Consider the following 15,185-nt stretch of genomic DNA (forward strand, 5'->3'; position numbering starts at 1 on the left):
CTACTCTATAGTTAGCCTCTATAGATGAAAGTGCATGAGCATGCTGCTTCTTGCATGTCCAGGTGATAGGAATAGAGCCAAGATAAAAGATAAGGCCACAAGTAGACTTCCGATCATCAACATCACTAGCCCAATCTAAATCACTGAAGCCAACAATGTGAGAATTCCCTAGTGTGTAATGAATGCCATACATAAGTCTACCTTGAATATATCTCAAAGTATTCTTGGTGGCTTTCCAATGAATCTCATGAGGCTCATGTGAAAATTGAGAGACAAGATAAACTACAAAAGAGAGATCAGAATAAGTATGTGTCAGGTACAACAAGCCTCTAACCAATTGCCAATAAAATGTGGGATCCACTAAAGGAGAAGTGAAAGAGGTAGACAAAATAACACTTAACTAAAAAGGTGTGGGATCAAGCTTGCAATCAAACATGTCAAAGAGTCAAAGTATGTCAAGAGCATACTTTTACTGGTAAACAAAGATCCTTGTAGAGGACTGAACAATCTATAGACCAAGAAAGTAGTGTAATAAACCAAGATCAATCATCTCAAACTATTCCATCAATGCTCACTAAACATCTTGAAGCATAGAGGATGAGCTACCTGTGAGAAGAAGATCATCAACATATAGCACAAGGATAAAAACGTCAACCTCAAGATGTTGAATGTATACTATAGGATTGGAATGGTAGTGTGTGAAGCCTATAGAAAGAAGAAAGGAGTCTATCTTCTCATACCAAGCCTAAGGGGCCTATTTGAGACCATATAATGAGTGTCAAGGCCTACAAACCAAGAAGGAATCATGTACAAATCCTTGAGAAGCTGTGAGGGATAAGACAAGGTAGATAGAGTTCATCTTGGTGACAGGGGCAAATGTCTCAGTGTAATCAATACTCTCAATCTATTAAAAACCCTTCACAACAAGATGCACCTTGTGCTTATTAATACAACCAACAGAAAAAAACTTAGTATGATATAACCATTTGCATTGCACTAACTTTCTTCCCTTAGGAAGAGAACAAAGATCCCAAGTATGCTTCTTCATCAAAGAAGAATACTAATCCTCCATGGCACTATCCAACTTAGAATGTCCTCTCACTACTAAAAATGTTTGAGGATCATCACAAATAGCATGATGAAGAAGACTAGAACCTACAGTATGAGATCGGTTGTGATGGGAAGTGCAAGGGTCACTAGCTAAAGATCATGCAGCCTCAACTATAACATGAGTCTATTTAGACATTTGTGGAGGATCTAGTGGTAAAGGTAAATGGGGATCACCAAGATCATCATCCTCATCATCTAGAAAAGAGACTAGAAAAGATGAGGGAGTAATGGTAAGTGAAGTAGAATCTGGAGATAGGGTATCTACTATAGGAAGGTGCTCATCAAACTAGACATCTTATCAAAATAGGACCTATCTAGAATCAAGATCAAACAACCTATATGCCTTAACATCCTTGTAGTAGCCAACAAAAAATGAGGTGTTGTATCTTCTGCTCCATTTCTCTCCTCTGAGCATTGAGTACAAATGCCCATGCTTCACTACTAAAAAATCAGAATGAAGATACATCAGGCTTGACATGAGACCAAGCCTCCTCGGGAGTCATATGTCAAATTTCCTTGTGAGGCATCTGATTTTGAATATAGTTGGCACAATTGACTACCTCTACCCAAAATGATGAATCCATGGATCTAGATTATATCATACAATTAACCATCTCCTAAAGTGTTCTATTCTTTCTCTCTACCACACCATTCTACTAAGGGGTGTAGGGCACTAAAGACTAATGCCAAAGACCATGTTTAAAGCAAAAACCCCTAAAAGATTAGTTCACATACTCCCCCATTATCTATGTGTATCCACCAAATAGAAAGACTAGATTGCTTCTTGAAAAATGTCTTGAAGATTTGAAATGAATCAAAGACATCAGACTTGTACTTTAAAAAGTACACCCATGTGTGCCTAGAGAAGTCATCAATGAAAGTAAGTAGATATCTGGCACTAGAAAAAGGAGTGGAAAATGACATGAGGTATCTATGAATCAAATCCAATGGTGCCAAAGCATGAGTAGCTCATCCATGTGGAAAAGGATCTCTATGTTGTTTGCCAAGAGCACAACCTTGACAAACACCATCTATGCAAGAAATCTAGGGAAGCCCAAGAACAAGTTCTTGTGTGCTCATCTGCTGAAGATATCTATAATTAACATGGCCCAAATGTTGATGCTAAAGTCTTCTTACTAAATATGCATGCACTACAAGATAGGAACCTGTGCCATTAGAAGACTCAAATCCATCAAATTTGTATAGGCAAAATGTAGAGTCAACATTCCTAGTAGCCATAATCAACTTAGAATCATGTAAGTCCTGAATAACCATATCATGTGGTAAAAACTCAACTATCTTACCAAATCTAGAGTGGAAAATTTGATAAATAGACAATAGGTTGATCGAGATGTCAAGGACAAAAATAACATCCTAAAGAGAACCCCTAGCTCATGAAATAGAACTAGAACCCAAGACCAAAAGATTTGATGAGTTTCCAATAACAATCTATGAAGTAGCACAAGCAAGTGAGGTGACCAACTGTTGAGTGTGCATTATATGGTGAGAGGCACTAGAATCAAGAATCTAGGTAGGCCTAGAAGTCAATGCTCATGCAGTGAGAGTGTGACCTTTCCCTATAGGAGGGATGAAGACTTATGAGCATAAATGTGATGCTCCTGCATGGCTTCCTCTAAAGCCTCTAAATGTTTCCAACACCTAGAAATGGGATGTCCATCCTTTCCACAAAAATTGTAGGTCTCAACTAATTTTTTTTAGTCTTGGAGGAAGACTTAGTAGAATTCAAAGAAGATTTACCCTTGGAAGGGTTAGTTGGAGGTTTAAGATTAGTTTTTGGTGTATCTTTCTTTGGTTTGGCTTTTAGTTTTGGTTTCCCCTAAGAAAACTGAGCAACCAATGCTTGGTTGGAAGAGACAAAAACATCCACCTATTGGATCTTTGCCTATTCTCATGTCAACTAATCACAGAATGTCTCAAAAGAAGGCATTTTATTTTCCCAAAGTATCCATAGTGGAGTAGAAAGTGGAACAAAAGATCTAAAACTATCCTCACAACTTTGAGGGTGTAAAAAAAAATACACTCATCATTTTATTTTTTTCCACATCCTTGCAAAATTGAACGCAAAGATTTGAGCTTCATCAAGAAGTCCTCAATGGTGGGAAAGTTGGTACGTATCAAAGAAATGAACTCTGCATCAAGCTGTAGTGCCCAAGACTCATTCACTGTGCCAAACAAGTTATGAAACTTGGTCCAAGTAGCTTGAGGAGTAGCTAAACCATCCAAGTGAAATAGGAGACTATAAAAAAATGTTTAGTGCAACAAAGCCCTTGGCTTCATCCATTTTGTTTCTATGTTGAAGAACAAAGGGGTGCTGCAAGATAGGTTGACTTTCATCCAGACATGACCATAAGCCATGTGACATAAGAAGTTGAGTGATGTGTGATTTCCAATTGTGGTAGTTGTGTGGCATCAACTAGGCCACATAGGGGTCTGACATTAAGAGAAGAAGATGGAAGTAAAAGGTTTTTTTTGAATTTAAATTATAGAAATGAAAAAGAACCACTCATAAAGTATAAATTTTTCCCTTAGAAACCAAAGAAGCAACTAAGGAAAGTACAAAAATTGAGAAGAAAACCTAGATTTCAGATGCAAAGAGGGAGAAAATTGAAGCCTCCAATTCAACACCAAAAATGAGAGCACAAAGGACCGCATCATAAAGTCAAACTAGCATCATCATCTCCAATTTGGAACCATCTTTCTGACACTTCTTTTGGATAAAAAAAAGACCTCTGTATGCTCAAGTTATGGCTACAATACCAACTACTCCTCCAAAGAATGAGCTCTCTAGAAAATTATAGGCAATGGAAAAAATTTGACAGCTGTATGGCCATCAAATGGCTATCTGCTGAAAAAAAGATCCAATCACGAGAAAAAATTAATTTAGTCATCAAAAAGATGATGTCACTACTAGAAATATGACATCAACACCAGCAAAAAATACTTGCTGAAAAAAATTCTAGTGGTGAAATGATGATGTCACTTGTTAGCAAACTAATGTCACCTGACTGGAAAGTGACATCACATGATGGTCGCTATCGGGCAGCTGGAGGGTGACAACAATGGTCACTGGGTGGTACTACACCAATGGCAATGACAGGTTGGCTATGCATGAGTGACAGTAGGGTGTTGGCCAAGTTGCAGTGGTGCACTAGATGAGGTAGGATGTAGGCTAGGCATAGGTAGTGTGCTTATGGTGGCAGGGTGGGGTGCTGGTGGCTGCTAGGCAGTGCACCCAAAAAACAATTTTTTTTGATTTTTTTGTTTATTTTTTATTTTTTGGAATCTATCTTTGAATCATGAAAAGCTAGCCCAAAAAGGTGCCTCCTCTAGTTTGAAGAGAAAAAACCATGAAAAGTTAGGTTTTTTGTCTTCAAATCACAGCTTCAAGATCTCCAAACCAAGCAGCAACAGGGAAGCTCTGATACCATGTAGAAGTTGAGAAAAAACCAACTGCATTGTTCACCAAGAACACTTATATGAAAATAACTTATTGCTAAAAGGAAACCAAAGAGAGAAAAAGTGCAACTTGGAAATCTCAACAGTGTGAGAGAAAAATGTATTCCAAGATAATGAAAAAGAAAAATACAAGAGTTCAACCTTAAAGGTGAAAAAAACCCTAAAAAGGGAAAAGAAACTAGGGTGTGCATTATAATTAATATAAAATATTAATTATATGCACCTAAGAGATAGCTTATAAACTAGAGTAATAAATAATTTAATTAATTAAATCAAGACAATCTAATTAATAAGAATAAATAAATAATTACTCTAACACTAATAGGGTCCATCCAGTACATCATCTTGTGGGCATCAATCCCACCAGAGTTTTCTCTCTAATGAAGGGTTTACCCAGTCAACATATTTATTGTAATTGTTTATGTGCATCTTTGTATGGTTTTTGTTTACTTTGGTTTAATGGTTAAGTTTGTTTAAAGAGGATAACTATTTTTAACTATTGGATAACTGATTCACCCCCTCTCTCAATTATCTTGGTAAACTATTGTTTCAAACAATTGGTATTAGAGCCTCATGTCGTTGAAGAAAAAGTTTAACAACTTTGAGAGATCCATGGTGAACATGTTCAGAAAGGAAAGTCTTGAATTTGATGGCACCAATTTTGATAGCTAGAAGTATAAGATGAAGACTCATCTTTTGTTCATGGGTCTAGGATAGTGGCTTGTGACCAATGATACTGTGGAAGAAGACAAACTTGAAAGTTGTACTGCAGAATAGAGAGAAGTATTTATGTGCAACATAAGGACAAGAGAAGCAATATTGTCAGCTCTACCTCAAAGTGAGTATAGTCAAGTAAAACTACTCAAAACATCTCATGAAATTTGGAAAACTTTAGAAGCTAATTATGAGGGTGATACTCATGCAAAAAGAGTTAGATTAAAAAAATTTCATGGTGCATTTCAAGATGCTAGAATGATGGAAGATGAATTTGTAAGTAGCTATATTAGTAGAATATCTGAGATTGTTGCAGGAATCAGATCTCATGGTGGAACCAAATTCAATGATGAAGTAATATGGAAGATCTTGAAAATTCTAACACCACCTTTCAAGACAATAACACAAATGATTCGGCTAATGATACCTATAATAATAACAATTTCACCAAAGAAACATTGCTTGGTAGATTAGAGGCTACAAAATTTGATCTGAAACAATCTGGAGAATTAGCAAAAGTTGAGACAACATATAGTGCATTAAATGTTAAACCTAGTCTAGCAAAGAACACAAAAGTGTGAGGAGATATTGCTAGCAGCAACACAATTGTTGAGGAAAAGATCAAAGAAGGAGTGGCTCTTCTTGTGGAAAGAGAAAAAGATGGTAAGAATATCCTTAAGTGTTGGACATGTAATGAATATGGTTATTATGCATCTAAGTGTCCTAAAAGAGAAAAGAAGTATAAGGAAAGATTTAGATCTAGAAAACCTAGAAAATTATTATATGCTAATGAAGAAGAATAAGAATATGATCAAAGCATAAGTGTAGATGAATTGGGATTTGTATCTATAAAGGTGGATGATCTTGACAAAGAGATCAGAGAAGAAAGTGCACCGATCTCACAAGTTGAAAGGAAAGATTGGATCATTGATAGTGGTTGTTCACATCACATGATTGGTGATATGAGAAAATTTGTCAAATTTAGAAGTCATGATGGAGGGATTATTAGAGTAGGGAATAATGCACCCTGTCATATCATAGGAATTGGATCTATCACACTTGATGGTAAAACAAATACTGATGATGTTTACTTTGTTGATGGATTAAAACATAACTTATTAAGTGTTGGACAACTTATGGACAAGGGTTACCAATTAAAGTTTGGTAATGAAACATGTATCATTAAGGACAAGGAAGGAAAATTGCTTGGTACAAGCACAAGAACTAGAGGTAATGTTGTTTAGTGTGGAGCCTGATTAGTCCCCAAGTGGGAGATTGTTAGATTATGGTGACTGATCAGGAAAGTATTGTACATACTTCATAAATAGATTTTTAGGGTTGTGGCCAACATGGTAGCCGACATATTATGGCTGACATATGGCCGACATGTTATAACCCTAAAGTGGTTTAATACTTATATAAAAGGGTTTTAGAGTTGGGTATTTTTTCATTATGTTGTGATGTGAAATTGGTTCTTGTGGTGGTATTGAGCTATAAGGGATTACAGATTGTAATCAAGTTGTAATCACTGGATTGTAATAAGATTGGACTTGCTGTTTTGGTGGATGTAGCCCAAGGATTGGGTGAACCACGTTAAATCTTTGTGCCTTGTGTTCATTTCTGTGTGATCTATTATTTTCTATTATTGGTTATATTTGCATGTAGTTTTTTATTTTTGTCTGTGGTTTATCCTAACAAGTGGTATTAGAGAGAGGTTGTCTTTCAGTTATCCTCTATAGGAAAGTCTCACAATTAAGTGGGAGTCTCACGGTTGAGTGGGAGCGATGGCAGATGAGGGTAAGCTGAGGGTTGACAAGTTTAATGGGCAGAACTTCCAGTTATGGAAGATGCAAATGGAAGACTATCTATATCAAAAGGATTTATGGAAGCTGTTGGAAGGAAAAGCCAAGAATTAGGAAACTATGTTAGAGGCTGAATGGGATCTTTTGGATAGAAAGTCACTTAGAAGCATTCGGTTATGCTTGGCACCATTGGTGGCATTTAATATTACTAAAGAAAAGATGATAGAAGATTTGATGAAAACCCTAGTAACACTATATGAAAAGCCCTCCGCTTCAAACAAGGTATTTCTCATGAAGCATTTATTTAATATGAAAATGGCAGAAGGTGGATCTGTTGCAGATCATTTAAATGAGTTTAATACTATTACTAGTTAGTTATCTTTTGTGGGTATCAATTTTGATGAAGAAATTAGGGCTCTCTTGATTTTGTGTTCTTTTCCTGAAAGCTGGAATGGCTTGGTAATGGCGGTGAGTAATTATGTTCTTGGATCTAGTACCCTAAAATATGATGATGTGATCGGTGTTGTTTTGAGTGAGGAAACTTGTAGGAATTCCTCAGGTGGATCTACATCAAGAAGTGCTTTGAATGCACAAAGCAGGGGTAGAATGACTAAAAGAGGAAGTAACTCTAGAAATCATGGCAAATCAAGAGGAAATTCAAAGGGGAGGAGGTCTCAATTGAGAGGACCAAATGATTGCTGGTACTGTGCGAAACCAGGGCACAAAAAGAAAGATTGCTGGAATCAAAAGAAAAATGAAGGAGATAAATCAGATGGAGACAAGGAGGCAAATGTGATAAGAAACAAATCCAAAGAGGATGCTTTGCTTCTATCTTTAGAGAGTGTTGATGATTCATGGGTTTTAGATTCTGGTGCTTCATTTCATGCTACACCTCATAGAGGTTATTTCATTGATTATGTCCAAGGGGATTTTGGGCTTGTTTATTTGGGGGATAATGAACCCTGTCAGATTGTTGGAAAGGGAAAAATTAAGATTAAGTTGTAGAATGGGAACCATTGGCTACTACATGAGGTAAGACATGTTCCAAGGCTAAGTAAAAATTTAATAGCTGGGCAACTCAGTGATGAGGGTTGTGTAGTTACTTTTAATGATAAAAATTAGAAGGTTTCAAAAGGTTCCCTTTTAGTAGCAAAAGGTGTAAAAGTAGGCACTTTATATCTTTGTATAGGTCATATTGTTCCTGCTACTTTGATTGTTTTAGAGAAAAATGAATGTTCAGGAACAATTGCTACAATTGAGTAGGGAGAACAAATAGCTATTGTAGATTCTGATACAGTGCGATGGCACAATAGACTTGGGCACATGAGTGAGAAAGATATGAAAGTACTTCATTCAAAGAAAGTTTTTCCAGGTCTGAAATGTGTTAATATGGATTTCTGTGAAAGTTGTGTGCATGGAAAACAAAAGAGAGTGAGTTTTGTAAAGTCTAGGAAGGAAAACAAAAAGGAGAAATTAGAGCTTGTGCATATAGATGTATGGGGACTAGCTCAGGTATCTTCCCTTGATGGCTCTCATTATTATGTTACATTTATTGATGATGCAACTAGAAAAGTATGAGTTTATTTCCTTAGACAAAAATCTGATGTATTTCAAACTTTTAAGAAATGGAAATGCTTGGTTGAAAATGAGACTAGTAAGAAATTAAAATGTCTCAGATCTAATAATGGTGGTGAGTATTACAGTCATGAATTTGAAGATTATTGCTCCACTAATGGTATTCATAGATATAAAACTATTCCAAGGACTCCATAGGAAAATGGAGTAGTTGAATGCATGAATAGGACTATAATGGAGCGCACAAGGAGCATGAGGTTACATGCTGGGTTGCCCTTACACATGTGGGTGGATGCTATCAATACTACAGTATATTTGATTAATAGAGGTCCCTCTACTCCTTTCGGTTATGGTATTCCAAAGGAAGCATGGACTGGTAAGAAGGTGAGTTATTCTTTTCTCAAGACCTTCTGTTGTGAAGCTTTTGCTCATATAAACTCTGAAAATAGAACCAAGCTAGAAGCTAAATCAAAGAAATGTGTCTTTGTTGGATATGGCATTAATGAATTTGGTTATAGGCTTTGGGATTTTCAAAATCTTAAAATTTTTAGAAGTCAGGATGTCATATTCAATGAGAAAGTGTTGTACAAAGATCTGTTGCAGCAACATGAGAAGAAAGAAGATGATTATGTAGTGCTGGATGATACTCCAAAAGTTGATTTTCCAGCCATTCCTCATGATGTGCAACAACTGCAACAACAAATACCACACACACCAGTGAATGTTAGATGGTCAACAAGGAAAATTAGACCTCCACAAAGGTTTTCTCCCTCTTTGTATTCTATTTTACTTACTGATGCTAGTGAACCTAAAAGTTATGATGAAGCTGTGTAGGTGGATACCAAGATTCAGTGGGAGTCTGCAATGAAAGATGAAATGGACTCTTTGCTGAAAATTAAGACATGGGATTTGTGCAAGTTGCCTACAGGTAAAAAGGCTTTACAAAATAAGTGGGTTTACAGGTTGAAAGAAGAGGAAGGAGGTAAGAAAATATTTAAGGCTAGGTTAGTTGTCAAAGGATTTGCACAGAAAAAGGGAATTGATTTTGATGAGATATTTTCTCCTGTTCTTAAAATGACTTCTATTACTACTATTTTAAGTCTTGTGGCTACTAAAGATTTTCATTTAGAGAAACTAGATGTTAAAACAACCTTTGTTCAAGGTTATTTGGATGAAGAAATATATATGGCTCAGCCACAGGGTTTTGAGGTCAAAGGTAAGGAGAACTTAGTGTACAAATTGAAGAAAAGTTTATATGGCTTGAAGCAAGCACCTCGGCAATGGTATCTAAAATTTGACAGTTTTATGCATGAGCATGGATATAATAGGTGTCATTTAGATTACTATGTTTATTTTAAGAGGTTGGATGATGATAGCTAGATTATTTTATGTTTATATGTTGATGATATGCTTGTAGCTGGGTCTAACATGGATCATATTAAGGGGCTAAAATGCCAGTTAGCACATGCATTTGCTATGAAGGATTTGGGGATAGCAAAACAAATCCTTGGTATGAAGATTTATAGAGATAGGAAGAACAGAACATTGACACTATCTCAAGCTGATTATGTTGAGAAGGTATTGCAACGTTTCTCTATGGAGAATGCTAAAGCTATCAGCACACCTTTACTTGGTCATTTGAAATTGACTAAGGAGATGTGTCCCAAGACATAGGAAGAGGAGGATAAGATGTCTAAGGTACCCTATGCTTCAGTTGTAGGAAGCTTGATGTATGCTATGGTATGCACTAGGCTAGATATTGCACATGCAGTGGGAGTCGTTAGTAGGTATATGAGTCATCCAAGATTTGAGCATTGGAATGTTGTCAAGTGGATTCTCAGATATTTGAGAGGAACATCCAATAAGTGCTTACATTTTGGATGCTCTTCTACTAATTCACAGGGCTATGTTGAGTTAGATTTGGCTGGGGATATTGATATCAGGCGGAGTACTACAGGTTATGTCTTTACAATTGGTGGAGCAGCCGTGAGCTGGGTTTCTAGGTTATAGAAGATTAATGCTCTATTCACTACAGAGGTAGAGTATGTTGCTGCTATAGAGGCAACCAAGGAGATGATATGGCTTCAGTTCTTCTTGGAAGAATTGGGACATCCTTAGAAGGATAATTATTTGTTCACCGATAGTCAGAGTGCCATTCATCTTGCAAAGAATTCAGATCTACATTCTAAGACCAAACACATACAATTGCAGTACCATTTTATTCGATCAATTTTGGAGGATGGATAGTTAAAGCTAGAGAAGATACATACAAATGACAATCCAACGGATATGTTGACAAAGGTTATAACACGAGAGAAGCTAAACTCCTCTTCAGCTTCGATTGGTCTTTTAGAATGAAAATGAATAAAAGAATAGTAGAGTCCAGGGTGGTTTGATCCAGTGAGAGCCCCATGTGGTAGTGGTATTGGTACAAGATCAGTCTCCAAGTGGGAGATTGTTGTTTAGTGTGGAGCCTAATCAGTCTCCAAGTGGGAGATTGTTAGATTATGGTGACTAATCAAGAAAGTACTGTACATACTTCATAAATTTTTTGGGTCATGGCCGACCTGGTAGCCGACATATTATGGCCAACATGGTCGACATTTTATAACCCTAAAGCCATTTAATACTCATATAAAAGGGTTTTAGGGTTGGGTATTTTTTCATTATGTTGTGATGCAAAATTGGTTCTTGTGGCGGTATTGAGTGGTAAGGGATTACGAATTGTAATAAGGTTGTAATCACTGGATTGTAATAAGATTAGCCTTGCTATTTTGGTGGACGTAGCCTAGGGATTGGATGAACCACGTTAAATCTTGGTGCCTTGTGTTCATTTCTGTGTGATCTATTAGTTTCTGTTATTGGTTATATTTGCATGTAATTTTTTATTTCTGTCTGTGGTTTATCCTAAAAGGTAATGTATTTCAATTTAACACCACTAAAATAACATGTTTAGTAGCTAACATTGACAACAATTGATGGGAACAAAATATTTTGTCACATAAACTTTCATAAAATTGTGAAAGTTTGTAATACACATGCTATGAGAGATTTACCTAAGATCACTAAGCCTACTAACATTATTTGTAAGGAATGTATCTTGGCTAAGTAGAAGAAAGTTTCATTTCCTAGCAAGAAGTTTGGTACTACAGAGAAGTTGGAGTTGGTCCATATAGATTTAAGTGGTCCTTCAAGAACAAGAGGATTCTATGGAGAAAGGTATTTTATGATTTTTGTTGATGATTATACCAGAATGTTGTGGGTAGCTTTTCTTAAAGAAAAATTAGAAGCATTTGAAAAATTCAAGATATTCAAGAACAAAGTAGAGAATAAATCTAGAGTTAAAATCAAGAGCTTAAGATCTGATAGAGGAGGAGAATTCACTTCTAGAGAATTCAATATCTACTATGAAGAGCATGGAATCAGGAGATAGCTATCTTCACCTTATTCACCTAAGTAGAATGGGATTGCTAAAAGAAGAAATAGATCAATTGTCGAAGCAACAAGAGCTATGTTATTCAAGAATGATATACCAAAGAAATTTTAGAGAGAAATAGTCAATACCAAGTATACACTCTGAACAGAGTACATATTAGAAAAAGGTATGGAGAAAACACCTTATGAGTTATGGTTTGGATACTCACCATTAGTCAAATATTTCAGAATATTTGGGAGAAAACGTTACATCAAAAGAGATGATGATATCAATAAGTTTGATCCAAGGATCGATGAAGGTATGTTTCTTAGCTATTCATTAAAAAGTAAAGCTTATAGATGTTTCAACTATAGAACAAAAGTTAGATGAAAAGTTTGGCACCAAAGAAAATATGATGGATTATAACTCCAATGAAGAAAATTATTTTGGGATGAGTAAAAAATGTAATGAATTATTTCTAAAGACTAACAATGACTTGTAGAATAATGTGCAAACTAAAGAAATAAGAGGGAAACAGAGTACAATAGCTGAAATAAGAGTTGAAGCAGCAACTCCTACCCCAAATAAGAATATGATGAGAAATCATCCTCTTGATCAGATAATAGGAAGTAAAGAAAAAGGAGTAATGATGAGAAACAAAATCAATGAAGAACTATGTCTAATATCTCAATTTGAACCAAAGAGAACATATGAAGCAATCAAGGATGATCATTGGATAAAAGAAATGGAGGAAGTACTCAAACAAATAATAAAGAACAACACATGGGAATTAGTTCCTAGACCTAAGAACAAAAATGTGATTGGCACAAAGAGGGTATTCAAAAACAAAATAAATGAACAAGGAGAAGTAATAAGGAAAAAAGAAAGACTTGTGTACAAAGGCTATTCTTAGCAAGAAGGAATAGAATATGAGGAAACATATGCACCTATAGCAAGAATGGAAGTAGTCAAAATGTTCTTGGCATATGGAGCAAATAAAAACATGAAGGTATATTAGATGGATGTTAAGTCAACATTCTTGAATGGAGAACTTGAAGAGGAAGAAATTTTATATTGAGAAACTAGATGGTTTTCCTTTAACAAAAGAGAAGGATATGGTTTATAGATTAAAGAAAGCCTTGTATGGATTAAAGCAAGTACCTAGAACCTGGTATGCAGGGTTAGATAAATACTTAGCAAAGCTTGGATTTTCTGAAGGAATAGAAGACACCAACTTGTACTTGAATTAAATAGAAAATGCTTTGTTGATAATCATTGTATTTGTTGATGATATCATTTTTGGAGAAAAAGATGAAGCTAGTAACAAATTCTCAAAAGATATGAAGAATGAATTTGAGATGAGTATGATAGGAGAAATGAATTTTTTCATAACAATACAAATTTTTCAAAAAAAAAAGAAGGTATCTTTATTTCTCAGACTAAGTATTTGAAAGATTTGCTAAAAAAAATTGTACTAGAAAATTGTAAATTGGTTGGAACTCCTATGGTAATTAATCAGAAGTTATCTAGCAAGGATGAGACACCTACTATTAAACAAAAAAAGTACAGATCTATGATTGGAGGATTGTAGTATCTAACTCATAGTAGATCAAATATAGCTAATGCAATTGGAATTGTGACAATATTTCAAGCTAATCCTAAAAAATATCACTTTGCAACAGTAAAAAGGATATTCAAATATCTAAAATGGACATCTAATTATGGCATTTAGTATGACAAATGTAATGATTTTAATCTTTGCAATTATATTGATGCTAATTGGGTAGGAGATATGGATAATAGAAAAAGCACCAATGGAGGGGCATTCTTTCTTCGTGGAAGACTAGTTTCAGCAAGGAACAAGGTTGCACTTCATAGAGTACTATAGAGGTAGAATATGCTGCAGCAGCAAACAACTGTAATCAAGTTATAATGATGAAGTAGATGATGAAGAATATTATAATTACATTCAAAGAAGTTTTTATCATTTACTGTGTTAACACAAGTATGGTAAGCATGTCTAAGAATCTTGTTTTGCATTCTAAGGGGCTTTCTAATGAATGGTTCATAAGGCACAACACTTGGTGAAAGTTTTGCAAATGGGGTTGCAAGCTTTGGATTTAACCATGGAGGAAACTCCATAGTTAAGCACACTCAGGCTAGAGTAGTACTAGGATGGGTGACCTCCCAAGAAGTCCCAGTGCTTCACCCCTATGAGCATCACCTAGATCCAATGAGTGCTAAGTGTTCCATTTATTCTCATGAGAGATGGATTCATGTTGAATCACTACTCATGAAAGATGGGTCAATGAGTTTGACTCAGAAATCACATAGTTAAATCCTGATAGCAATATCACAATTTGACTTACTATGGAAAGTAACTCCTACTTATCATTCGGTGATGTTTGTTTCACCCCTGCATGCAAATTTTTTTTCCAGTGCCCATAAAAGTTTCTTGGCACCTATAGCTTGGTTCTTAGTAGCATATTCACATATTTCAGCACTACAGAGTTGATCCTATTACTTGATGATGGTAATAACATTGTGCAGCCCATGATTCATTTTCCTGGCCTTATCTTCAATTCGCAGTAGAGACAAGTCTATGACACATGGTCTTCCTTCAGTGTAGCCATACAACAATGCATCCTCTATCCATGTGCTCTATGATAGCTCACTATACACATCTGCACTTAGCTGCTCACATGGACAACAAACTAGGTGTACATGCAGTGACTGCCACATCATCCTCTACACCTACATGGAATCTACATCATCGCCAAACTAGCAGTGAGTCACCAGCCCTATTAGTGCTTATTTGGCTGACATGTCAGCACATTTGTATGCCAACTCACAGGCCACACCATTTTTTTCCATACATGTCCATACAATATGGACATACGGTTCCATATGCTTATGTCATCATCCATACAGATGATGTCATCACAAGGGTAAGGTGCATTGACATCATCATTTTATGAGCCAAAATTTGATGGCCACCTCACTGTCATTCTAGGCCAAATTTGAACTATTGCAATAGTCATATGACAGTTAAATTTAATCCCATCTTTTGCTGATGCAACCCCTCTCTAGAT

The sequence above is a fragment of the Cupressus sempervirens genome, chromosome 9 (assembly GCF_028749045.1).
Source record: "Cupressus sempervirens isolate cs-2001-9-10 chromosome 9, ASM2874904v1, whole genome shotgun sequence".
NCBI lineage: Eukaryota > Viridiplantae > Streptophyta > Pinopsida > Cupressales > Cupressaceae > Cupressus > Cupressus sempervirens.